Consider the following 27512-nt stretch of genomic DNA (forward strand, 5'->3'; position numbering starts at 1 on the left):
CACTGTTTAATATGTCTTTGTCCCTTGGCCTGGCTGACTAAGTATATACTCTCTATATATACTTATATATAGTATAAGTTTTTCTATACTCTCAGGTTTGTGTTTCTTTTCTTGTGCTGTGTTATAACTGTCTGTCTCCTCCTATAAGCTGTGAATTCCTGGAGGGCAGGAATTGTGACTTCAAGGATTATATCCCTACAGTATAGCATGATACTTGTCATCTAGTAGACACTTATACAAAACATCTTCCGTCCCTTAATCAAATCATACTCTGATCTTCCTCTGGGACCCTCTCCATTGCCTTACTCCTGAGCTATAGGTTTGAGTGGGACTGACCTAATCCCTGCTGAAGGGGTTGATCCTTATTGACCACAGTCCCCAATTATAAGCACACTTTAAAATAAATAAATAAATAAAGCTTTATTTTTGTTCTGTAATAGCTGTTGGAAGATGTGTTTCTTTTCCCCTACATGTTATAGGGTAAAGATTTAAGGTAGAATTGTTTATCCATTTTGCTAGCATGACAGGGTGGGTTAGAACTGCTTGACTGTGTTTAGAAGGTGAAGCTGACATCCTGGATTACAGAGCAGAGACAGTGAACCAGTTTATGCATGCATGTATGTATGTATGATTATTATTTAACAATCATGTGTGTTATGTTTCTTAACACAGTACCAGGTGCTGTTCTACATGCTTTATAAATATTAACTCATTTAATCATCATATCAGTCTTATGAAGTACTTATTCTTATTTTACAGCAGAGAAAGGCAATATACAGAAAGGCTGCTGCTGCTGCTGCTGCTAAGTCCCTTCAGTCGTGTCCGACTCTTTTCGACCCCAGAAACAGCAGCCCACCAGGCTCCCCCGTCCCTGGGATTCTCCAGGCAAGAACACTGGAGTGAGTTGCCATTTCCTTCTCCAATGCATGAAAGTGAAAAGTGAAAGTGAAGCCTCTCAGTCGTGCCCGACTTTTAGCGACCTCATGGACTTCAGCCTACCAGGCTCCTCCGTCCATGGGATTTGCCAGGCAAGAGTACTGGAGTGGGTTGCCGGTGCCTTCTCCCACAGAAAGGCTACTACTACTACTACTACTAAGTCATTTCAGTCATGTCCGACTCTGTGCGACCCCATAGACGGCAGCCCACCAGGCTCCCCCGTCCCTGGGATTCTCCAGGCAAGAACACTGGATTGAGTTGCCATTTCCTTCTCCAATGCATGAAAGTGAAAAGTGAAAGTGAAGCCTCTCAGTCATGCCCGACTTTTAGCGACCCCATGGACTGCAGCCTACCAGGCTCCTCTGCCCATGGGATTTTCCAGGCAACAGTACTGGAGTGGGGTGCCACTGCCTTCTCCAACAGAAAGGCTAGATAAAGTCTATTTGCCTGAGGCAGTACAACTCATAAGTAGGGATTTGAAGCTGGGCATAGTCACCCCTCTTATGCTGTCCCGCATTGGACACTGACACAAAAGAAGGGCTTAAAGAGCAGGGCTTTCTCTGAAGTCAGACATCAATTCAGAGTGATCTCCTTTCTTCATTGTGTTTGAAATCTACATGACTGTAGGTCCTACACTTGGATGCAGGGTAAGGGAGTCACTCTGGCGGGCTTATGCTTTCTTGCTGCCGCTGCTAAGTCGCTTCAGTCGTATCTGACTCTGTGCGACCCCATAGACGGCAGCCCACCAGGCTCCCCCGTCCCTGGGATTCTCCAGGCAAGAACACTGGAGTGGGTTGCCATTTCCTTCTCCAATGCATGAAAGTGGAAAGTGAAAGTGAAGTTGCTCAGTCGTGTCCGACTCCTAGCGACCCCATGGACTGCAGCCTACCAGGCCCCTCCGTCCATGGGATTTTCTTACCCATGGCTAATTAACATTGTGATTTCTGAACAAACTTTTTACTTCAGAAAGCCAGATTTTCAAAAGGTCTCTGCCCAGGAAAAGCAAAGCAGGAGTCTGTCTCTTCATGTGGCTTATTGGATCATGGAATGTAAGGGTTGGAAGGACACCTTAAAGATGATCCCTTCTGATCCTCTTAAGTTACTGATGGGAAAACGGAGGCGCATTAAGGAACTATGGCTTGCTCAGGATCAAAGGAAGAATTAGAGATGCGCCAGGACTGGTGCCTTTCCCAGGACACCCAGGTGTGTTTCATGTGCTGCACTCATGGTTTGCAGCCCATTCCATTTGAGGGGATTTTATAAAACTCAGAATGTAACAGGCCAGGCTTAGAGACAGCGCAGTGACAAGGTTTGGGTCCTGCACTACTGGGGCTAGAAAGCAAAGGGCGAAAGTCAGCTCAGATACAGCCATGAAAAGGATGGAGGCTCCATAGCCCACCCTTCCTATCTAGGATCGTTCTGAGTGGCACCTCCCTGGAAACCCAGGGATCTTGGTGGGCATGCATGTCAAGGTCACTTTTGAGTCTTCGTCTTCCTTGACCTCTCAGAACTGTTTGACACTATTATCGTCCCCTCTTCCAAACTGTTTTTCCTCTAAGGCATTGTGACCTCTTGATTTTCTTCTTAATCCTCTAGCTGTTCCTTCTCTGACATCTTCATGAGTTCTTTCCCTAATTTTAAGGCTGGTGTCCACCCTGGACCCTCTCTTTTTCACCTGTGTTGTACTCTCGCTGGAGATAGATAGATGTCACCTGTCCCCATGGCTTTAATGATTTACATGCTGCTATTTCTCACCATCATATCTCCTTCATCTCTGTCTTTCCCTAAACATCAGGGCTGTATATTCAGGTCACCAGCTGAGCAGCTCCACTTGGATATCCGTTGGGTACCTCCGTGTCCACAAGGACAAAATTGCTCTTCTTGTCTCTATACCTCTCCTGCCCTCCTTACTGAGGTTGATTTTCACTCCTGGTCCCTTTTTCAGTACATGTACCACCACCCACACGACTCCACAGTGTTGATACTCCTGACTTTTCTTTCTCCCCATCCCCACAGCTACTTCTCTGGTTTAGCAATTGACCCCTGCAGTAGCCTTGCAACTGGTCTCCCTGCTTCGGACTTACCCCCATTCCAACTTGTTCTGTGCACTGTAGTCCAAATTAACGTTTTTCTGCATTAAAAAGTATATTTTTAAATTATAAAATTGATATGTACTTGTAACAAATAATATAGTAGAATATAAAGTAACAACTGAAAGACTTCCTCTGTATTTGCAGCCTCAATGTAGGTGAACAGTTTGGTGTATTTCCCATCACACTCTTTTCTGTGCTTTTCCAAAACATATATTAACTGGGCATCTGCTATATGCTACTTTATTGTCCAGGAATCCAGAACTGCCCATTTCTTTGCACAAGCCAAGTTCTAGGTCCCTTCCTTGATTTTGCTCATGTCTTTCCTTTGCTCTTTTCTCAGTGTCTTTCTTGCAGTGAATACCTACTCATCCTTGGAGAGTTACTGCATGTGTCATCTCCTCCTTAAATGCCCCCTGACTCTCTGGGTAGCTTCCCCTTTATCACTCTCACTGTATTATTGTGAGCTCTTTTCTGCTGCTTTCTCCCACTGGGGAAGAGATTCTTAAGGAGGAGATTGTGCATTATTCTTCATGGTATCCCCCACCCTTGGCATAAGATCTGGCATAATGCTTAATTCACATGATGGAGTGATTGTGGCTTTTATTGCTGCCTGAGTGCAAATGCCTTGGGTTGGGGAGGGAATTGTTCCCAGTGGACTGTGAACCTTTCTGATGGTCAGTTCACAGCAAGAATGGGAAACAAGATAGTGGCTAAAGAGTAAGAGAAAGGATCCAAGAGTGGGAAAAGGAGCTTGGTAGCATCAAAGGAAGGAAAGAACTGATATTTATGAAGGATCACATTTAGCACCTCTCATATGTTATTTAATCTTCTTAGCAATACTGTTCCCATTTTACAGATGAGAAAACTGAGGATCGGGGTAGAGTACTTTTCCCAAAGTTTTACAGTGAGTGAGGAGCATAGCTGGATTTCAGACCCAGTTGTGTGACTTCAAAGTTGAAGCTTTTACAGACTGCATATTGGTGATCAAGTAAATACAGTATACTCAACATCTGCCACTACCCTATACCCTTCAGGAGTGCCTGGAAAAGTCTGTGTCTAGCAGCCTCTGAATAGAGACACAGAAAGGCCTTCAGCCTCTGGGGAGATATGAGTTACAGACCTAAAGTCCAGACTTTCAGACATGGTAAGACTTTTCACTTGCATAGGCTTTGAAGTGAAAGTGCTCAGTTGTGTCCGACTCTTTGCGACCCCGTGGACTGTAGCCCACCAGGCTCTTCCATCCATGGGATTCTCCGGGCAAGAATACTAGAGTGGGTTGCCATTTCCTTCTCCAGGGGATCTTTCCAACCCAGGAATCGAACCCAAGTCTCCCACATTGCAGGCAGACGCTTTAACCTCTGAGCCACCAGGGAAGCCCTGCATAGGCTTTGAAAGGGGTGCTAAAGCTCTAGAGTTCCTGCTGCAGGGAGTTAATCTTCCAGAAAAGGCCAGCAAAGGCTCTGAGAAGCTTCACTCAGCCCAGCTTTCCTCAGATCTCCCTCAGGCAGCTGTGACTCCTTAGTTACCTCTTGGCTTCTCCCCAGTCCAGATTAGCCCTGGTTGCGTTGTCATTTCACTGTCAGTCTGAGCACATCTATGGGGCAGAGTCACCTCTGGAGGCTCAGGAGTCTGGGGCCCCAGCCCATTGATAGCTGAGTTTTAGAAATACCTTGAGATTTGGAGGGCACCAGGGAACAGGGTCAAGGGTGCTAAGGAGCTGCTGGTGTAAGGAGCTGTGTTCAGGGGCAAAGCTGATTCACAGGGAAAGCTAATCCTTCAGTCTACAGTGTTTACTGATCCTACTATTGTTTGGTCTTTGAGGGCAGGCATGCTAGGCCTGAGAGAGGCACTGATAGTAATAACAATAGCTACTTTTTATCCAGACCATCCATATGTCAGAGGCCATACATATACCCTGTCATTTAATCTTCCAGTAACTCTGTGAGAGAGCTAGTAATAGTTGCATTTTATGGATTAGATAGTTTAAAAAAAGGAAAAACACCCTGAAGCTCAGAGAAGTTGCCCATAACCATTGAGAGAGAATTGGGATTGAACCCATATCTGTGTATCTCAAGCCAGTGGTAAACTGCCTAGAAATATAAATTTTGTCCTCATCAATACTTGGGCTACCTGATGTGAAGAGGCAACTCACTGGAAAAGACCCTGATGCTGGGAAAGATTGAAGGCAGGAAAAAGCAGTGGCAGAGGAAGAGATGGTTGGATAGCATCACTGAGTCAATAGACATGAATTTGAGCAAATTACAGGAGATAGTGGAGGGCAGAGGAGCCTGGCATGCTGCAGTTCATGAGGTCACAAGGAATTGGACATGACTTAGCGACTGAAAAACAACACTCATCAAAAAGCTCACAGTCCTTGTCTGCTCTCTGCCCACGCCAGTTCAACATCATCTCTTGTCAATGCTCATCTCACTCTGTGCTCCAGACATACTGAAATACTAGCAGTTTCTGCATGCTTTATACATGCTGTTTGCTCTGCCTCAAATGCCTTCGACCCCTCCTTTCCGATGCTAACTCTTTTTCATTCTTTCAGTCTCAGCTTGTCTGTCACCTGGTTCTCCAAGGCTGGGGAGCTCACACTTCTGCTGGGTAGGGGGCTGTTTCCCCTGTCTCTTACAGGATGTTCTTGGACTTCTTGTTTGGGAAATTCACTCCACCCCCTGCATAGTTAGTCTCCCAGTTAGTGTGACTGACACCCCTCCTCCTCCAGCTCCAGGCATGGGTTTGATTTGTTGTTCAGTCACTCATTTGTGTCCGTCTCTTTGCAACCGCACGGACTGCAGCACGTCAGGCTTCTGTGTCCTTCACTGTCTACTGGAGTTTGCTCAAACTCATGTCCATTGAGTTGATGATGCTATCCAACCATCTCATCCTCTGCCACCCCCTTCTCCTCCTGCCCTCAGTCTTTCCCAACATCAGGGTCTTTTCCAGTGAGTTGACTCTTCACATCAGGTGGCCAAAGTATTGAAACTTCAGCTTCAGCATCAGTCCTTGCAATGAATATTCAGGGTTGATTTCCTTTAGGATGGATTGGTTTGATCTCCGTGTAGTCCAGGGGACTCTTGAGTCTTATCCAGTAGCACAGTTTGAAAGCGTCAGTTCTTCTGCGATCAGCCTTCTTTATGGTCCAACTCTCACATCTGTACTTGACTACCAGAAAAACCATAGCTTTGACTAGATGGACCTTTGTTGGCAAAGTGATATCTCTGCTTTTTAATATGCTGTCTAGATTGGTCATAGCTTTTCTTCCAGGGAGCAAGCATCTTTTAATTTCATGGCTGTAATCACTGGCCACAATGATTGGGGAGCCCAAGGAAATAAAAGTCTGTCATTGTTTCCATTTTTCCCCCATATATTTGCCATGAAGTGATGGGACCAGATCCTATGATCTTCATTTTTTGAATGTTGAGTTTGAAGCTAGCTTTTTCACTCTACTCTTTTACCTTCATCAAGAGGCTCTTTAGTTCCTCTTTATTTTCTGCGATTAGGGTGGTGTCATCTGCCTATCTGAGGTTACTGATATTTCTCCCAGCTGTCTTGATTCCAGCTTGTGCTTCATCCAGCCTGGCATTTCACATGATGTACTTTGCATGGGTGACAGTATACAGCCTTGACTATTTAATTCAATCAGCAGATCTCATTCTGATACTGTGATCAACTCAGGAATGGGGGTACAGTGTACTCTGAAACAAAGAATCAGTGAGAAACTATAAATTTTGAGAGTTACCAGAAGAGTCACCTTTTCTAGGTAACTGAATGAGGAAAGATATAGGTATTCAGCCTGGCTATGAGCAACCTAGAGTTTAATAGTGAAGAGGCTTAAGGGTCTGGGTGGAATACAGTAAAGGGGACTCTACCTCTATCATTAAAAATAGGACATTTTGGCCCCCATATATACTGTTTGTTTACTTTCAACTTTTTCAGAACCTTGAGCAAGAAAGAAGGGTGCTATTCATAGAGGACTTCTTGGAGCCCCAGTGTATTCTTTGCAGACATTCATACAAACACATATATACAAATTATCTTGGAGTCATTTTAATGTATCATATTCTGCATCATATTTTCCTACTTAAAAAAGTCCAAATTAACTTTTAAATCTATCTTACAAATATTTTCCCAGATACCTTATTTCTCTGTGGCTTTTGTTTATGGCGTGAAAGTTGTAAACATTTATATAGTTAAAATGATCTTATATCTTTTTTAGTCTCCAGGTTTCCAGTCTTTGTTAGAAATGTCCCCCCATCTTCAGTTTTTAATGTAGTCTCCAAAGTTTTCTTGAAATATATTGTTTTCACTCTTTTACTGCTCTTTACTTCTGTATTTTTAAAATCTGTGTGGAATTTTTTTCTTTTTAATAATGTATAAGATTAGAGTCCCTTTGTACTTTCTCCCATATGGAAAACCAGTTGTACTAGCATCATTTATTAAATAGTCCATTCTCTTCCTACCAAACTGAATTTCCATATATATCATGTGTTAACTTTTTATTTTTTTGGTCTTGCCACATAGCTTGTGGGATCTTAGTTCCCTGACCAGGGATTGATTCGTGGCCCTCAGCAATGAAAGCACAGAGTCCTAACCACTGGAGTGCCAGGGAATTACAATGTTAACTTTTCATAAATATTGCTATTGATTGTGGATTTTCTTTTTCTTTTTAATTGAACTGTTTTTCTATTTCTGTTTGACTCTATAATATGTTCTGGTAAGGCAAGACTCTTTAACTGTTCTTCTTTTTTACAGTTTTCTTGGCTATTTTCAGTCATTCTTCACATAAATTTGAAGCTGATTTTATAAAATTCCATTGACTATGTTGTTTGTATTCTGATTGGAACTTTTGACATATATATTAATAATTTGAGGAAACTAGTAGGTCTATACAAGAATACAGTACAATTTTCCATTGTCTACATCTTGTTTTGTATATTCAAATACATTACTTCATTTAAGTCCTGTATCTTTCTTATTATATAGATCTCTAAGTGTGTTATATGTGTATATGTATGTGTATATATATATATATATATTTTTTTTTTTTTTTTTTGCAGACAACATGTACTATTTTATTGGGCCTCAAAAGCTTTAAATACAGAAACAGGGAGGGCTGGGCAAAGGGGCAGATGTGGACACACTGGCATTATTTTGATTGCTTAAATGTAATGCTTTCCTTATTTCCTTTTCTACTGTTTTCCAATATAATAAAATTATTTTATTATTAAAATTATTACATTAATAAAATTTAATGTTTATTTTATACCCAGCACCCTACCAAAGAAGGAGAAGGCAATGACACACCACTCCAGTACTCTTGTCTGGAAAATCCCATGGATGGAGGAGCCTGGTAGGCTGCAGTCCATGGGGTCGCGAAGAGTTGGACATGACTGCGTGACTTCACTTTCACTTTCATGCACTGGAGAAGGAAATGGCAACCCACTCCAGTGTTCTTGCCTGGAGGAATCCCAGGAACGGCGGGGCGGGGGGGGGAGCCTGGTGGGCTGCCATCTATGGAGTCGCACAGAGTCGGACACGACTGAAGAGACTTAGCAGCAGCAGCAGCTACCAAAGAATGTAAGATTACTTAGTGAAATTGGGGAAGATGTGGGAATTAAACATGTTGGGGGCTATGAAGCACAGGGCTAGCTTGGCCTGGAGCCTCAGGGTGTCAGGAGAGAAAGAAGACCAAGGACAAGAAGACCTGATGGTGTGTTTAGGGCACTGGGTTATGTTTACTTCTACTGCGAGCAGTGCTGAGTAACAGAGACCTGAAAAACAGTGGGTTAAACAGAATAACATTTATTTCTGTCTTATACTAAAAAAAAGTCTATTGTAGGCAGTTCAGGCTCTATAGTACTCAGGAATCCAGACTGCTTCTAGCTTTACATTCTGCTGTCCTTCAGATGTGGCCCTCATCATTATGGTCTAAGATGAACTCCAGGCATCTAATCCATGTTCCAAGCAGGAGGATGAGGGATAGGGAGGAAGAGACAAAGGGCACATCTAGGGTGTATCTTAAAGAAATTTCCCAGAAGCTGCCAAACAACAATTCTGCTTATCCTGTTGGCTGGAACTAAGTTATATGTGGTCGTCTGCCTCCAAGAGATGTTGGGGAATATTTTTATTCAAGAGGAAAATTCTAAAGATTAAAAAGATTTATCCAAGTCAAGATTCTAAGGATTCCAGGATGAAGTCTGAGCTCAGAAACAGCTATCACTTACCCTGTCAGCTGCTGGAGACAGCCCTGGCTGCCCAGCAATACTGGGAATCCTGCTCGTCTAACATCCATTTTGATTTAAAATCTTTTGTGTTTGAGATAGATTTTTCTCTGTTGACAATGGGCTGGGTTTTGCCTGTTCATTAGGTGTGGAACTCCTGGCTTGTGGTAAATCCTGATTGGAAAACAATATAAACGCGTTTCCTGGTAAATGTATAAATATATATAGATGTTGGTTGGTCCCCTCCCCTCCACCAACACACACCATGGAAGCAATTTGTAGCGATTTAGACATGCTCAGCATCTGGCTCTCATAAAAGGTCTTGAGTGAGTCATGATTTTGTGCCAACAGAGGGGGTTTGTCTTGCTTGTGGAGAGAATTGTGTTTACCTCCTATTCGGCCCGTGAACCTCTCTATTGCTTTATGATGATCAGTCTGATTTGTGTGCAGAGAGACTGGTGAGATAAGAATTCGGGAAAGGAGAGCAAGAATAAGAGGAGGCTCCAGACAGCTATATACTCAAGGCAAAACTACAAGCTTTAGGGGGCTTGCTGTTTCTGCTTTTGAGGAACCAGCAAAAAAAAAAAAAAAAAAAAAAAAAGCAGTGGAAAGAGCCTCATTTTGTGAGTTAGGAGATGACCTCTACTTCTAAGTAGGCTTCTCAATCTTTGGAGTCTCAGTTTGTTCATCGGACAAGTGGGACCAGTAATGGCTGCCCTGTCCAGTTGAGAGAGAGAGAAAAGGGCAGCTCTTGCTTGAGTTGTGGAGAAAGCATCTGAAATATGCCATCTCATTTAATGCCCAAGACAGTCCCATGAGGGAGGTGGCATTAAACCATTCTTCAGCTGAAGCAACTGAGACATGGAGAGGCTAAGTGGTTTGTCCAAGGTCACAGATGTGTTGTAACTCAAACCCACATCTGTCTGGCTCCAAATTCTGTGTTCTTTTTATTACTTAATGCTGACACTTAAGTCACAGGACACATCCCAGTCTCCCCCTGGGGAGGGGAAAAGCTCAAAGTTGCTTCCCTGCTCCGAGGCCCGAAGTATCCCTGTGTCTTGTCATTACAGAAGTTCCAGCCAAGCCAAGTTCTGTTTCCTCAGGACTCTGCTCTTTGCTGTGGGAGCAGGTGGGTTGTTAATCTGATAAACGGCTTCCTGCTAAGGTGGGAAGGCGAGCTAAAGAGCTGCTGAATTGCCCTCCAGAGTTGTAGGTTTGACACTCCAGTTGCTTTGGCCCATGAAATTGCTCTAGGACTGTGATATGAAAGGATGAGAGCTTTGGGGTCAGTCAACTCTGGGTAGGAGTCCTGGCTCTGAGTCTTGCTAACAGTGTGACCTTAAGTTGTCTGCCCTTCAGTTTCCTCATCAGTAAAATACGGATATGAGCTCACTAAAGGGTGGACATTGTGCCTATTAAATGAGCTAATGTGGGAAATGTGCCTGGCACCTTGTGCTGTGCATTGTAAAAGGCAGCTGAGCAGACCTCCACGAGAGCTATTTAGGCACTGAGTTGTTTTTGGGTCCCCTCTAGCTTAGACTATATAGGATAACTTAGTTGTTATCTGAGGCATTTATAGAGTGTTAGGTGTGCCATACCTGCCAGGGACAGTAAATGTACGAGGGACCTGTTCCAGCTCCCAGCCTGCTGACTCACAGGTCACCCTGATGTCATCAGTGAGTACTCTGGGCCTTTCCTGGGAGGCAGTAAGAAGGGTGCCTGGGTCCAGGCATGGAACTTGACAAAGGGCTCATTGGCTGTTTGCTTGGTAGGAAGCCTAAGGTACAGCTGTCCTGGGGATTGTGTCAGGTGTAGGCATAGAGTTCATCCTTCTGGGCTTTCCAAATACTCCATGATTCAACCCCTTCCCATCCCATTGTACACTTCTATCCTGCTTGTTCCTCGACAGTCAACACTTCCACGAAGCTGGCAACTCATGAGTCTCCAAACACACAGAAACTCAGTCCCACTTCATTGGTTTGTCTGCAGTTGGATCCCTATGTTTTTACTTCTTAGCCATAGCTAGATCATCTCTAAAGCCCAGCGCTCATCTGCCTCCTCCAGAAAGCTTTCCTTAACTTCTACAGTGCATGCTGACCTTTCTCCTTGTGGATCTCCTATTTTAGTGACTATGCATTAATTATGTCATTCATTAATTCATTCAATGCATTGGCAAGTCTTACCCATTGTATACGAAAAATACTTCCTAAATTCATTTAGTTCTGTCCATCTCTGCTGCTTCCACCCTAGTCATCTCTTGCTTGAATTATTAAATACCCTTGTAACTGGTCTCCTTGCTCTTGCTCTTTGTTGTTGTTCAGTCACTTAGTTGTGTCTGACTCCTTGCAATCCCATGGACCGCAGCATGCCAGGCTTCCCTGTTCTTTACTATCTCCTACAGTTTGCTCAAACTCTTGTTCATCAAATCGATGATGCCATCCAACCATCTCATCCTCTGTTGTCCCCTTCTCCTTCTGCCCTCAGTTTTTTCCAGCATCAGGGTCTTTTCCAATGAGTCAGTCTTCGCATCAGGTGGACAAAATATTGGAGCTTCAGCTTCAGCATTGGTCCTTCCAATGAATACTCAGGGTTGATTTCCTTTGGGATTGACTGGTTTGATTTCCTTTCATTCCAAGGGACTCTCATCTCCTTTCATCTCCAAGGGACTTTTGCTCTGCTTCTCTCCAGCCTTTTCATACTCTGTGGAACATCCAGCAAACTTTTGTATAGATATATTAGCCCCTGTCATTCTTTTGCTTGCAGTCTTCTAGTAAATTCCCAAACTCACCACAGCCCAGAAGGCTCTGCTAATCTGGCATTTGAGTGTTTTCCCAGCCTCTTCTCATCCTCTCATTTCTCTTGCTCATTCTGCTTCAGGCCCCTCAACCTTCTCTCTGTTCCCCCCAAAAGGCCAAACCACTACCACTGCCTTGGGTCCTTTTCTCTTTCTGGGTCTTCTGCCTAGTATGTTTTCAGTTCCTCAATGCCTGCTTCCTTCTCATTTCAGCATTCTTTTCAGCTGTGGCCTTCTTAGTGAGATTTTCCCGGAACACTCTATCTAAATTAGTTCCTGCTCTCTTCAAGTCACACTTTATTTCATTACACTATTTCTTTTATATCATTCACATTTTATGAACTTAACCTGTTTTCTTTATATTGTCTGCTTCTTTCCAGTAGAGAGAAAGACAATACCCCTCTTTTTCACCACTGTAACCTCAGAGTTTAGAATAGCTTAACATGTACAAAACTAAAATATAGTTTAAAAAATTATATGGGTATTAAATATCATCTTTGTGTGAAGCACTGATAATCAATAAGTACTTCCATTGATTAGAGATATGAATGCCTATTCTTAAAACAGAGTTTCTCAAAGGTAGTCCACAAACTCTGGTGATCTGTCAAGGAGTTTGCAATTGATTTGATGGTTTTAGAGGAAAAACTGATGGGGCAATTCTGTTCACATACACTTAACTAATTTAAAATGTAAGATCAGTTAAAATTTCCATAGAATTTTTATTTGTTGCTGTTGTTCAGTCACTAAGTCATGTCCAACCTTTTGTTACTCCATGGACTGCAGCATGCCAGGCTCCTCTGTCCTCCACTGTCTCCCTGAATTTGTTCAAATTCATGTCCATTGGGTCAGTGATACTATCTAACCATCTCATCCTCTGCCATCCACTTCTCCTGCCCTCAATCTTTCCCAGCTTCAGAGTTTTTTCCAATGAGTTGGCTGTTTGCCTCAGGTGGCCAAAGTATAGGAGCTTCAGCGTCAGTCCTTCCAATGAATATTCAGAGTTGATTTCCTTTAGGATTGACTGGTTTGATCTCCCTGCTGTCGAAGGGACTCTCAAGTGTCTTCTCCATTATCACAATTCAAGAGCATCAATTTTTCAGTGCTCCACCTTGTTTTTGGTCCAGTTTTCACATGTGTACTTGACTACTGGAAAATCCACAGCTTTGACTATACAGACCTTTGTCAGCAAAGTGATGTCTCTGCTTTTAATATGCTGTCTAGGTTTGTCATAGCTTTCCTTCCAAGAAGCAAGCATCTTTTAATTCATGGCTGCAGTCACTGTCCGCAGTGATTGGGGAGCCCAAGAGAATAAAATCTATCATGGCTTCCACTTTTTCCCCTTCTATTTGCTGTGAAGTGATGGGAACAGATGCCATCATTTTAATGTATAGTTTTTTAATGTGTAGTCTTTTGAATGTTGACTTTAAACCAGCCTTTTCACTTGCCTCTTTCACTGTCATCAGGAGGCTCTTTAGTTCCTCTTTGCTTTCTGCCATTAGAGAGGTAATCTGCATATCTGAGGTTATTGATATTTTCCCAGAAATCTGGATTCCAGCTTGTGGTTCATCCAGACCGGCACCTGGCACTGCACAGAAGTTAAGCAGGGTGACAATATACAGCCTTGTTGTACTCCTTTCCAAATTTTGTACCACTCAGTTTTTCCATATCCAGTTCTAACTGTTGCTTCTTGACCCACATACAAGTTTCTCAGGAGACAGGTAAGGTGGTCTAGTATTCCCATCTCTTGAATTTTCCACAGTTTGTTGTGATCTACACAAGTCAAAGGCTTTAGCATAGTCAGTGAAGCAGAAGTAGATGTTTTTCTGGAACTCCCATGCTTTTTCCATGATCCAATAAATATTGGCAATTTGATCTGTGGTTCCTCTGCCTTTTCTAAACCCAGCTTGAACATCTGGAAGTTCTTGGTTCATGTACTGGTGTTGAAGCCTAGCTTGAAGGATTTTGAGCATAACCTTATTAGAATGTGAAGTGAGCAGGAAGTTCTGTTACCGTCTTTTTTTTTTTTTTTTTTTTTTGCCAGTAAACAACTTAGTCTTTTATTTGCCCAAGGCCAGCTGTTGCAGGCACTGAGGCCCCAGGATTTCCAGAAGGGATGGAGGGGTGGGGGTGCGCCATCCTGCCTCCCAGGTGCTGCCTGCCCCATCCTGCTTCCTGCAGGAGTGGGAGAGTAGATGAACTGCACACTTGTGTCATCAAGTATCTCCTCAATTTTATGTGTCGGTTGCTTGGTCGTGTTTGACTCTGTGACCCCATGGACTGTAGCCGGCAAGGTTCCTCTGTCCAAGGGATTCTCCAGGCAAGAGTACTAGAGTGGGTTGCCATGTTACCTTCTTAATTGTTTCTTTTTATTCACTGCAAGGACTGCATTGGTAGATAATTTCAGTTATCAACTATAGATTATTTGCGATAATGTGTTTCGTGTCAGGATAGTGTTAAAATTCTTAATTGTAAAAACGTGTATTTTTACTGTTACTATTGTGTTGCATTAAATTTGTCATGATACAAAAGTAGTTCATTGAACAGTACAATTAATGATGAAATAGTGCAATACAAAATAACTCTGTAAGTGTAAATGTTGAATAGGGCTACAGTTTGAATATACACCATGAATCTTTATGAGCTAGGGGACAAAATAATTTATAGGACTGTTGACTTGGCATCATAGCTGAAAATGAGAAGTTCAAATAAGAAATATAGTGCTGACTGTTTGAAAAGTGGACTTTATTGGATTTTATTGTAATGATCCCTAAGGGTATTGTTTCTTGTGATATGCTGTCCTATGGTGGCACAAAGCCATAAAACTTTGACATCTTTTTTTTTTCTTTTTTTTGGCAGTTCACTTGGCTTGTGGGACTCAGTTACCCACCCAGGGACTGATCCTGGGCAATGGCAGTGAAAGTCCAGAATCCTAACAACTAGGTACCAGGGAACGCCCCACAATTTTAAAACAAAGTATGGCTACCTCTCTGTTAAATCAAATGGTATTTTCCAGAGTAAGTGTAGGAAACTGATTAATTTTGTCAGTAAAGGTAGAGAGGAGACCAGAACTACAAAAATATTGTTCAAAATTGTACTTCTTAGAGCAAAATCATACAAGTTACATTGCCAAGACGACACTTGAATAACCAGCTTAAGCTTAGATAATGGTAAGTGTTGTGTTTGGAGAAAAAGCAGTATAAGCTTTGGGAACAGTTCTTTTTATCAGGAGATCCTTCTCAAAGTTAGTAAAGAAAATGAGTATGACTCACACTTTTGACTGTCCAGTGAAAAGCTGGAAACAGTTTTTATCCTTCTCACTGTTTTGGGGTAATTAATTAAAAAACTATTATGTCTTGTTTATAATTTTAAAAATTAAAGTGAATTTCTAGCTAACTGTGGTAGATTTAACTCATGTTTACTTTCCACTACTTCCTCAAAATTGTTAGTAAATGGATTTTTAAAAAAGGATAAGTGTACTTCTGCTTTAATCTATCATGGAGTAACAGGGATCACATTTACCCTGCCACTGTAAACAACCAGAAACTGCACAAAATGTATGCAACACCTGTTTTCTGATGTTGGACTAGAAGTAGTACAGGATTGTGATTCCTGAGGGAAGAGAGACAAATGAAGTGAGCTCTGTCGTCACCTAGGCTTTTACCTAGAGGTACATTCTGGATCATGAAGCAGGGTCTGGTGGGGGTTGCAAGTGTAGCACAGTGGTCTCACTGACTGGTGGGAACAGAGATTGGAGGTCAGGGAGGTTGACGTAGCTAAAAATTGTGAGGAAGAATTCCATGCAAGAGACAGTTATGCAGAAAAAGAGCTCCAGAAATGTTAAATCTTTTCTGAATACCAAGAAATAATACTAAGAAACAATGGTGAAAACCTTTCTAAATTTGATAAATATGCTAAGACAGTGATCTAAGAAGCTTGGTGAACCCCAAGCAGGATAAAACTGCAAACCCTGAAACTCACACTGAACCCCATCATAATCAAGTTGCTGAAAACCAATGATAGAGAAATCTTAAAAGCAGTTAGAGGGAAGAAAGACAGTATGCACAGAAAACCAAAGGTAAGGATCACTGTAGACTAAAGCTATGCAAGCCAGAGACAACAGAATGGCATCTTTAAGGTGCTAAAGAAAATGATAGCTTGGAAATATGTGAAAGCATTCTTCAAAAGTGAAGGCAAGGGAATTCCCTGGTGGCCCAGCAGTTATGACTCAGTGCTTTTGCTGCCGGGGCCCAAGTTCAATCCTTGGTTGGGCAACTAACATCCTACAGACCACATGGTCTGGCCAATAAAAACCCCAAACAAACAACAATAAAAACAAAACTGAAGGCAAAACAATAGTTTTTTTTCTAACAAATAAAGTTGAAATAATTTATGTTATTCAGGCAGAAGGAAAAAATCAGGTGGAAATGTGGATCTACACAAAGGAATGAAGAGTACTTGAAATGGCATAAATGTGAGTAAATATAAAAGACTATCTTCCTTCTCATTAAAATTTTTATTTAAAATACAATTGACTATTTAAAGCAAAAATTATATGCATGCCAGGGTTTAGATGATATATAGAAGTGAAATGTATGACAATAGTAGCACAGATGGAAGGGATGAGATGATAGTTATCAAGTTTATTATTAGGTTTTTACGTTATATTTCAAGTGATATTATTTGAAGGTGCAATGTGATAGATAAAATATGCGTATTTTAAACCCTAGAGCACTCACTTAAAAAAAAAAAAAGCAAAAACAAAACCCCAAACCAAAAAGGAAAAGCAGAGAACTATAGCTGATAAGGGAGAGGGCAATGGCACTCCACTCCAGTACTGTTGCCCGGAAAATCCCATGGATGGAGGAGCCTGGTAGGCTGCGGTCCATGGGGTCGCTAAGAGTCAGACACGACTGAGCGACTTCCCTTTCACTTTTCACTTTCATGCATTGGAGAAGGAAATGTCAACCCACTCCAGTGTTCTTGCCTGGAGAATCCCATAGGCAGAGAAGCCTGGTAGGCTGCAGTCCATGGGGTCACACAGAGTCGGACACGACTGAAGCAACTTAGCAGCAGCATAGCTGATAAATCAGTATTGGAGATAAATTGGAGTGCTAAAAATACTTAATATAAAATTAGGCAGGCAAAAAGGGAAAACAAAAAATAAAAAACAAATATGAAGATGATATACTTAAACCCAACCATATTAATTATTATCAAATATAAAGGTCTAAATACCCCAATTATAAGGCAGAGATAGACTTTTATCCAGTTAGGATAAAAAAACAAAACCCGACTGTGCTCTGTCTAGAGGGAATCTATCTTAAATATAAATACACAGGTAGATTAAAAGTAAAAGGATGGAAGTTATACCATGCAAACACCAATCAGAAAAAAGCTAGCATGACTATATTAATAGCAAAGGATATCTTAGAACAAGAAATTTCATATGGAATAAAGAAGGTCATCTCATAGTAGTTGAGAGTACAGTTCATCAGGAGGACATAACAGTTCTAAATGTGTGTACATCCAATAACAAAGCTTCAAAATACATGCAACAAAAACTGATAAAGAAATTAACAAACCGACTGTTATTGTTAGAGGTTTCAACATTCCTCCTTTAGTAAATAATAGGATAAACTGGCAATATCAGTAGGGATTTGGATGATGATGATAATACTATCAACCAACATGACCCAACTGACATTTACAGAACACTCTACTCAACAACAGCATTAGGCATGTTATGAATTAGAAAACAAGTCTCAATAAACGTAAAACATTACAATCATACAGAGTATGTTTTCTAATAAGAATGGAATTTAAAAGTATTAACAAAGAAATTTGGTACAAAAAAAAAAAGCATATCTTTAAATAATGTAAGGATCAAATTAGAAATCACAAAAGAAATTTTAAAATACTTTGAATAAAGATGAAGAAACTTTTCAGAATTCATGGGATACAGCTTAGTAGATATGTATAGCTTAGAAAAGAAGAAAGTTCTCCAATCAGTGATTGAGGCTTTCACCTTAAGAAATTAGGAGAAAAGAAGCAATCTGAGTCCAAAGGAAGTGGAAGGAAGGAAATAATAAAAGTCAGAAAACAGAAAAAGGAAGGAAATTAATGAAAAAAAATTTAGGTTTTTTTAAATCAATAAAGTTGCAACATTACATAGAATGATCAAGAAAAAAGACAAATTTCCAGTATCTATAAGAAAAAGAGAAAACACTACTAAAACCCTGTTAATTAAGGAGATAATAAAAAGATATTATGAATAACTGTGCAAATATATTTGACAGCTTAGATGAAATGGAAAAATTCCTTGGAAGACAGTTTTCCAATACTGACTCAAGAAGAAACATTTCCGAATATCCATGTATCAATGAAAGTGATTAAATTCATATTAAGAAATGTTTTCACAAAGAAAACTCCTAGGCCCAGATGGTATTATTGGTGAATTCTGCCAAAAATTTAAGAGCTAATACCAATCCTTTAGCCCTGAAGAACTTTCAGAAAACAGAATTGGATAGTATACTTTCCAGTTCATTTTATGAGACTGATATTAAACCAGACAAAGAAAAAAATTATAAAGCAATGTCCCTTAGGAACAGGCAAAAATCTTTAACAAACTATTAAACAGCAATATATTATTAATAAAAGGTAAATATGTCATGATTCAGTAGGACTTATCCCAGGGATGCAAGGTTTTTAAGTATCAATAAGTATAATTTACATTAGCAGAAATAAAGAAAAAATATCTTTTAGATATGCATGAAAGCCTTTTGGCAAAACTCAACATCCATTATGAAAATCTTACAGTAAAATGAATACCATGGAACTTCTTCAACTTGATAAAGGTTTTCCATGAAAACCTACATTTTATTCTTAATAGTGAAAGACTATTTTCCCTCTAAGATCTAAGGATGAATGCTCTCACCACTGTCATTCCTTTTTTTTTTTAATAGTCTATTTGTTTTTGGTTGAGCTGGGTCTTCATTGCTGCACGTGGCGCTTCCGCTGGCTGTGGAGCAAGGGCCGCTCTTTATTGTGGTGTACGGTTCTCACTGTGGTGGCTTCTCTTGTGAAGCACAGGCCCTAGGACACTGGCTGCAGTGGTTGCAGCCTGCAGCTTCAGCAGTTGTGGTTCTCTGGCTTAGCTGCTCCATGGCATATGAAATCTTCCCAGACCAGGGATTGAACCAGTGTCCCCTGCACTGGCGGGCAAATTCTTATCTACTGTACTGCCTGGCAAGTCCACCACTGCTCTTTTTTTTCACCACCTACTTTTTAATATTGTTGTGAAGATCCTATCCAGGGTGATAAGGCAAGACATAGAGATTGGCAAAGAAGAAATACTATTGTTTACAGATGACATGGTTAACTCTGTAGAAAATTCTGATTCTATAGAAAAGCTGCTAGAACTAATGTAAAATTCACAAGATACAAGGTCAATATATAAAATTTATCTTTATACCAGCAATGAATAATTGGAGACGAAAACTTTAAAATACCACTTATCATAACATAAGGCTTCCCTGGTGGCTCAGGTGGAAAAGAATCCACTTGTGAGAGACATGGGTTGGGAAGATGTCCTGGAGAAGGGAATGGCAACCCACTCCTGGATTCTTGCATGGGAAATCGCATGTACAGAGCAGCCTGCCAGGCTACAGTCTGTGGGGTCACAAAGAGTCGGACAGGAGTGAGCGACTAACACTACAGTAACATAAAAAATACTTGGGTAGGGGTGAATACTCAGGTGGGGTGGTTGTGTGCATGTGGGGGTGGGGTATATGGGAACTCACTGTGCTTGGATTTTGCCATGAATCTAAAACTGCTCTAAAAACTAAAGTTTATTATTTCAAAAAAACACATGAAATATTCAGGGACACATTTTCCAAGATTTATGTGAGACTTGTATACTAAAAATTACAAAACACTGCTAAGATAAAGTAAAGGAGACCTAAATAAATGGAGAGGTATGACATGTTCATGAATCTGAAGACTTAATATTTCTGAGACATCCATTTCTCCAAACTGACCTGTAAATTCAATGCAATCATAATCAAGCTGATTCTAAAATTTCTAGTGTAATGCAAAAGTGCTAAAATGGCCAAAACAATTTTGAAAAGAACAGAGAAGGAAGTCTTACACTACTTAATTTGAAGACATACTATAAAGTTACAGTTATCAAGACATTCTTGGTACTGGCATAAAGACAGATTATATGGGTCAATAGAAGATAATGAGAGTTGTTAACAGACCCAAACATGCATAGTAAATTGACTTTTTTTTAAAAGATGGCTCTTTTTTCTTTCTTTTTTTAAAAAGATTATTTATTTATTTATGGCTGCGCTAGGACTTCGTTGCTGCACAAGGGCTTTCTTCAGTTGCTGTGAGCAGGGGCTACTCTTTGTGGTGTGCGGGCTTCTTGTGTGGTGTAGCAACTAGTTGCGGAGTACTGGTTCTAGGTACGTGGGCTAGTTGTTGTGGAGTACAGGCTCTAGGTGTGCGGGCTTGAGTTGTTGCAGCACTCGGGCTCAGCAGTTGTGCTGCATGGGTTAGTTGCTTTGTGGCATGTGGAATCTTCCCGGACCAGGGATTGAACCTGTGTCCTCTGCATTGGCACCAGTGGTCCACTGGACCACCAGGAAGTTCTGTAGTCAGTGATTTTTGACAAAGTGTCTGAGGTATTTCAGTGGGGAAAAGGAAAATCTTTTCAAGAAATGACGCTGTATCAACTGGATAGCTATATGGAAACAACCTTATCCCTAACCTTCCACCATGCACAAAAAGTAACAGAAATGTAAAGAAAGTAAAGCTTAAATTATAAAGCTTTTATATAGAAGAAAACTTAAGAGAAAATATTTCATAACTCTGGAGTAGGCAAATATTTCTTCAGTAGGATACAAAAACCACAAATGAAAATTTAAAGAATTTACCAAAATTTAAAGAACCTAGGTGAACTAGCCCAAGTAAGAAGCAAATGTACTTACAGAGGTGATGAAAGGAATGCCTCAGATAACTGTGCAGCAGAACTAGAGGCATCCTGTGCAGATTGGAACAGAAAGGCTCTGGGAAAGCTGAGTTCAAGGGATGGATAGACTTCTGATGTGTTTAAATAGGAGTGGAGATGAACAGGGTGGAGAGTTTGGTAATGGATTAGTGAAAGATGCATAAAAACTAAGAAAACTAAGACAAGTATTAATTCTAGTTACTAGTTGTAAAAGGAGGAATGAGAAACCATAGTGCATGGCCTGCCTGTAATAGCATTATAGGTGATAAAAATGTAAACACTGAATATTACTCTAATTAGAAATGATATTGAAAGGATGGAAGAGGGAAAATGTGGAGTGTCAGGTATGTGGTGGTTTCTAGTAGTGGTACAAGACTTACATCCTCATCTTCTATAAGCATGTTAGTTATCCAGAGTGGGAAGGCAGGGAAGGGAATGCAGAAGGTGGCTGTTTTTCATAATGTCTTGTAGAATATTTTGAGTTTCTTGAACTATGCATATGAACATGATTTGAAGCCTCATACTGCCACTTACTAATTGTGTGACTTTGATCGCTTAACCTCTCTGTGCCTCAGTTACATCTTTTGTTGAAAATTAGTGTAATACTTGTGCTTTCCTCAGAAAGTTGTTTTAGAGTGAACTAATTTAATCTATGCAAAATACTTGGGATAGTGTTTGGTACAAAGTAAGTGCTGTGAATTTTGTACAGCCTTTACTTTGAAAAGTATTACAATAAAAACAAAAATTGTGCTGAATCTTAAAAGCTTTTACCTGATGTTGTGGCCTCTGTGTATTTACCTAATATTGCTGATCTCTGTATCTTTAAGTCCTGTTAAATAAATAACCCTGTGAGGAATGTATTTTTATTATTTTCCATTTTCAAATAAGCTGAGGCTCAGAGAAGTTAACCACCTACCCATGATCAACGAGCTAGTTATTACCAATAGCCCCAGTGTTAGGATTTCAACTGGGCCAACCTGGCCACAAATCCCAGCCTTTTCCCATTTGCCTTCCAGGCTCACAGTTTACGGAATGTTTCACAACCCAAGGTAGGCCACAAGTTTCTGTGGGGGAGTGAGGGAGTGAACAGAGTACAGTCCTACATACCTCACAGAGAAACTGCACAGGGCATCATGGAACACACTCAGTGAGTAATCACAGATGGGGAGGCCTGGTCCATGGTGAGTGCTCAATAATATATGTTAAATGAATGCATGAGTGTGTAGGATTCTGAAGCCCTGGGTAGATTTCTTTTTTCTTAATATATATATTTCATTGAAGTATAGTTGACTTACAGTGTTTCAGGTACACAGCAAGGTGATTCAGGTATACATATACACATGTATTATTTTTGAAATTATTTTCCATTATAGGCTATTACAAGATACTGACTATAGTTCCCAATGCTATACACAGCATATGTTGCATATCTATTTTTTAATTATAAATCTAGCATTCTATTCATATTAAGTCAAACAAATGAAATAAAAATGTCATAAAGTTTTTAGTTAGGCAAAAATGCATATATTTTCTAAAATATATATTATACATATTACATATATATATATAAGCTTTTCTACTATGTTTGATAAGGAACAAGAAGAAAAAAAAAGATGGAGAAATTGGAAAACATAAACTAAATGAATTGGGAGCACTGAATATGAAATAGAAAAAGTGAAACAAACTAGATAAAAGTAAAAGATAATCGTATAGTCCAGTTGTTTTTGAACATGAATACTCATCAGAAACATAGCTGATGCTCTGGAGAAAAAAAAAATGCCAATACCTGGGCATTTGCATTTTTCAGAAAATTTCAAGATAATTCTGATATGCATCCGGGTCTTAAAAAGTGATTACAGGTTTTTCTGTTAAATCCTAGTTTTGGTGATACAGAATTCTATTACTTTTCTTTTGACCAGTGGTATTGAGTAATAGTTACATAATCACAATAGTAAAAGATGTTTATCAGTTTTTACAATGAATAGTGAAGTCGCTCAGTCGTGTCCGACTCTTTGCGACCCCGAGGACCGTAGCCTACCAGGCTTCTCCGTCCATGGGATTCTCCAGGCAAGAATACTGGAGTGGGTTACCATTTCCTTCTCCAGGATGTTCCCGACCCAGGGATCAAACCCGAGTATCCCACGTTGGAGGCAGACGCTTTAACCTCTGAGCCACCAGGGAAGCCCCACAATCAATAGCCAGACAGAAAATAAAAGATAATTCCAATTGCAAGCCATAATGGGAACATGATTAACTTAACAATATAAAATAATTACATAGAATTTGGGGGGTGTCAAACAGAGTGATGTGGTAAGTGGAAGTGCTTACATGCACAGGTTTTCATCTGCTGGGCAGATTTTAAAATGCTCCTCAGATGACCCTATATGCGAGACAGCAAAAGAGACAAAGATGTAAAGAACAGACTTTTGGACTCTGGGAGAAGGCAAGAGTGGGATGATTTGAGAGAACAGCATTGAAACATGTATATTACCACATGTGAAATAGATCGCCAGTCCAGGTCCGATGCATGAGACAGGGCACTCAGGGCTGGTGCACTGGGATAACCCTGAGTGATAGGATGGGGAGGAAGGTTCAGGATGGGGGACACATGTACATCCATGGCTGATTCATGTCAATGTATGGCAAAAACCACAATAATATTGTAAAGTAATTAGCTTCCAATTAAAATTAATTAAAACAAAGTGCTCCTCAGGAATGCAGGCTGTGGCGGGGGGTGGGGTGGTGGTGGTGGTGGTGAGGAAACAGTTTCAGGGGAGACTCTAAAGCTCCACGCTGCTCTGTCAGGCCTGCCCACCCCCATCCCAGGGCATGAAGCTGAACAAGCTGAAGACTGAGTGTGACATTTATCCAGGCAGATAATTCCATATACTCCTAAAAAATAAATTAACCCAGAATTTTAATTTGGGGTCCTCATAGTAATGCTAACTTATTTCTCCCACTCCTCCCACCCAGATGTCCCAGAACCTTACTTCTCTCACCAACATGAGCGAGCTCACTTTCTTGGCATTTCACTTTTCACAAAAAAACTCAAGGCTTTAATCACAGAAAGAACAAAGTTGTGACATGTGTGTTTGCTGGTTTATTGAGTTGAAACTCTCAGAAATGGGTTAGAAAGATCTTCAGCAAATGCTTCTTCCACTTAGTAAATATTCCTTCTCTGTCCTAGAGGTCTTCCCTGAGAAATTTCTAATGCAACTGAGCTGTTTTCCCAAACTCTAGAAAACCAAGGACTGCTGGGTGGCCCTATGATCTTTTAACCTCTAACCAAGCGTGGACGCTTCAAACAAAAATTTCTGAGCCTTAAAACCAAATTGTTCTGACTCAAATCCAAACCCTGTCTACAAGTTCAGCTCTCTTTGTGGCAGTGACCCTTGTTCTAAAACGGAAGTGGGGGTGGAGGTGGAGGAATCTCAGTTTAGCTCACCCAGACAGGGCGGCTGCCCTGATCCCAGGTGGGTTTTGATTAAGAGAGTCCTGTTTTGTGCTCCTCTCTCTCTCTTCAAAGCTCATTGAACTTTTTTGTTGCCATAGACTATGAGTTTGAAACCTGGTTTCTAGCAATCTCTCTGCTAAAAGTGGCTTGAACTTGTGTCAACTCGGGGTCTTAGTCTGTGCTTTCTTACAGTCAGGGATTTAGACCAGCCCAGTGCTTATCAACCCACTCCAGTATTCTTGCCTGGAGAATCCGGGGACAGAGGAGCCTGGTGGGCTGGGGTCTATGGGGTCGCACAGAGTCAGACATGACTGAAGGTGACTTAGCAGCAGCAGCAGCGCTTTTCATATCCTTTCCCAGAGTTTCAAGACTCTTGCAAAGGAAATCTATCTGGATGCCGATACAGAAAAGAGGTAGAGTTGCTTGACTTCTGAAGGTGGACTCTCTCCCCTACCATGTGGCCATATTGAATACAGTTTTAAAATTCAGTTTTAATTTTTCCCCCGAAAGATGGATAATATGTTAATAGGATAATGGGAGAAAGAAAATAAAGAGGTAAGAATGTGGGAGGGAGGGAGTTAACAAATCACTGGCTATGCTTTCCATATAAAAAAATGGAGATAGGTAGTATAATAGAAGATATTAGTATACTGTTTCTCTGAAATGTCTTACAAATTATGATATGAAATTTTATTGTTGTTTGTATGCCAACTCGAATAACATTATAGTTAAGTGAACACTGTCTTGGCTGTATGACTCTAGCAGGTCAGGGCTCGGATGGGTATCCATCCAGGGACCTGGCTTTTCCTGCCCATCTAAATAATAAAAGTTTTCACTGCTACAGCACTTCAATTTATGCTGTCTTACTTTTGTGATAGGCTCTGTGAGCTTGGTTGAGTCAAGGGTCACCCAGAAAATAACCAGCTTCCACTTTCTTTAATTATGCAAACTAGAGCTAGGCGACTGAGATCTTGCCTTTGGTCTGCAAGACACAGGGAGTTTTGCAAGCCCTAGGGGAGTGCAGAATTTCCTGAAGATGTTGCAAGGTGGCTGACTTTCTTCTGAAGTCATGCAATATTCTCCTTTGCTTTAGTTATGAGTGCAGAGGTGCTGGGAAGCAAACTGAAAACTAGCACCTTGACCAGGCTTTTCTCCATAGGTCCACCAGAGGCGAGGCAGGCTCACTGAGAGCGAAGAGCTTGGTGCCCCTGCTTTCAGCTAAGGTACTGTGACCCAGTTCCACCTCAGAGGCCCCCAGGAGCCTGTTTAAACCTCATTCAGCCCTTTCTAGGCACATTTCAGATGAAAGTCACCCCTGCTCCTCACTCCACCTTCAGCCCAACAGAGGTGGCCTTCTAGACATCCTTCCTCCTTTTTTTCTGCCAGGCTTATAATGTGAAACTCTTGAAGATTTTCAAACTTCTAAGTGGTATCACTTTCCTTGAGTTTAGGTAAATCTTTATAGAGAATGGATCCTGTTCCCTAATGAGTAGGAAGATTACCTAGTATTTGGACATGACCATAAGCAGAAGATGCTAAATAATACCTTATAGAGATTCCACTAAAATATTAAGCCTAGTGAGGATTTTAAGTGTTTGAGTATACGAAGGGAAGGGAATTATTCAAATGGAAAGATTTTTTTTTTTAAAGTCACCATTGCCTGAATATAACAGCATATGGGCTAGTTGCTGAAGTACTTAAATAGAAAGTGAAACTGAATCATACTGTTTACTTTTCAGAGTAAAAGCTATTGAGAATAAAAATTTTCCCTGAAAGAGCAACAGGGATTTTGTAAAATATTCCTTTCTGTTCTTTGAAATTCAGAGTTCATATGAAAACCTGGGGGTTATGCCTTATTGAAGTAACACTTCAATAATGAAGAATGCCACATGGGGTGAAGGAGTAGTGTTCTGGAGAGAAGACCAGTGTGTGCTCTGAGTCAGCAGAGCACATGACTGAACTACAGATGGGGTCAGACACCCAAGGCCTAGGGAAGCAGCTGCTAAATCTTGTATCAGTTGAGAGCTTAGTAAATGGCAATACCAGTGTTTAGAGAGGTCTCACAATGCATTTTAGAGTTAGCTTAGGTGAGCTGGAACTCAGTGTGTATCGAAGGGCCTAGAGAGAGTACAGGAAAAGTTAGGCAAAGAATAGATATATAAGGGCAAAAAAAGGATCTTTCTTAAGAAAATTAATTTTTAAGTTTTTCATTTTAGGGTGGTTTGCTCACTTTCCCTCCTGTGTGCTTGAAAATAAATTACTGCCCCAATAAAGTTCTAATTCATTTAGCCTGGATGGGTCATGGTGGAGAGTTCTGACAAAACATGGTCCACTGGAGAGTGAATGGCAAACCACTTCAGTATTCTTGCCTAGAGAACCCCATGAACAGTATGAAAAAGCAAAAAGCTATGACACTGAAAAATGAACTCCCCAGGCTGGTAGATGTCCAATATGCTACTGGAGAAGAGTAGAGAAATAACTCCAGAAAGAATGAAGACACGGAGCAAAAGCAAAAACACCACCCAGCTGTGGATGTGATGGGTGATGGAAACAAGGTCCGATGCTGTAAAGAGCAATACTGCATAGGAACCTGGAATGTTAGTTCCATGAATCAAGGCAAATTAGAAGTTGTCAAACAAGATGGCAAGACTGAACATCAACATTTTAGGAATCAGTGAACTAAAATGGTCTGGAATGGGTGAATTTAACTCAGATGACCATTATATATTTACTACTGTGGGCAAGAATCCCTTAGAAGAAATGGAGTAGCCATCATACTCAACAAAAGAGTCTGAAATGCAGTAGTCAGATGCAATCTCAAAAACGACAGAATGATCTCTGTTTCCAAGGCAAATCATTCAATATCACAGCAATCCAAGTCTATGGCTGGACCAGTAATGCTGAAGAAGTTAAGTTGAATGGTTCTATGAAGACCTACAAGACCTTCTAGACTAACACCCAAAAATTTGTCCTCTTAATTATAGGGAACTGGAATGCA

The 27512-nt window shown here is 40.7% G+C and overlaps 1 protein-coding gene across 6 annotated transcripts in view; it reads right to left on the reverse strand.

Moving 5' to 3' along the window:
- The window catches only part of RPAP2 (RNA polymerase II associated protein 2), a 129821-nt gene that overhangs the window by 6766 nt on the left and 95543 nt on the right, over window positions 1-27512 (reverse strand). The window contains exons 13-15 of one of the 6 annotated variants that reach the window (XR_011565799.1): window positions 23552-23626; window positions 23389-23440; window positions 402-19354 (exon numbers count right to left, since the gene is read on the reverse strand). The exons of 2 other annotated variants lie outside the window; for them this stretch is intronic. The gene's annotated coding sequence lies outside the window, so the exon portion shown is untranslated. Of the gene's footprint in view, window positions 1-401; window positions 23627-27512 lie in introns of those variants that run through there. 3 more of the 6 variants (XR_011565796.1, XR_011565797.1, XM_070786108.1) reach the window with 3 other exon arrangements.

This window comes from Bos indicus, chromosome 3, assembly GCF_029378745.1.
Source record: "Bos indicus isolate NIAB-ARS_2022 breed Sahiwal x Tharparkar chromosome 3, NIAB-ARS_B.indTharparkar_mat_pri_1.0, whole genome shotgun sequence".
NCBI classification, from domain to species: domain Eukaryota; kingdom Metazoa; phylum Chordata; class Mammalia; order Artiodactyla; family Bovidae; genus Bos; species Bos indicus.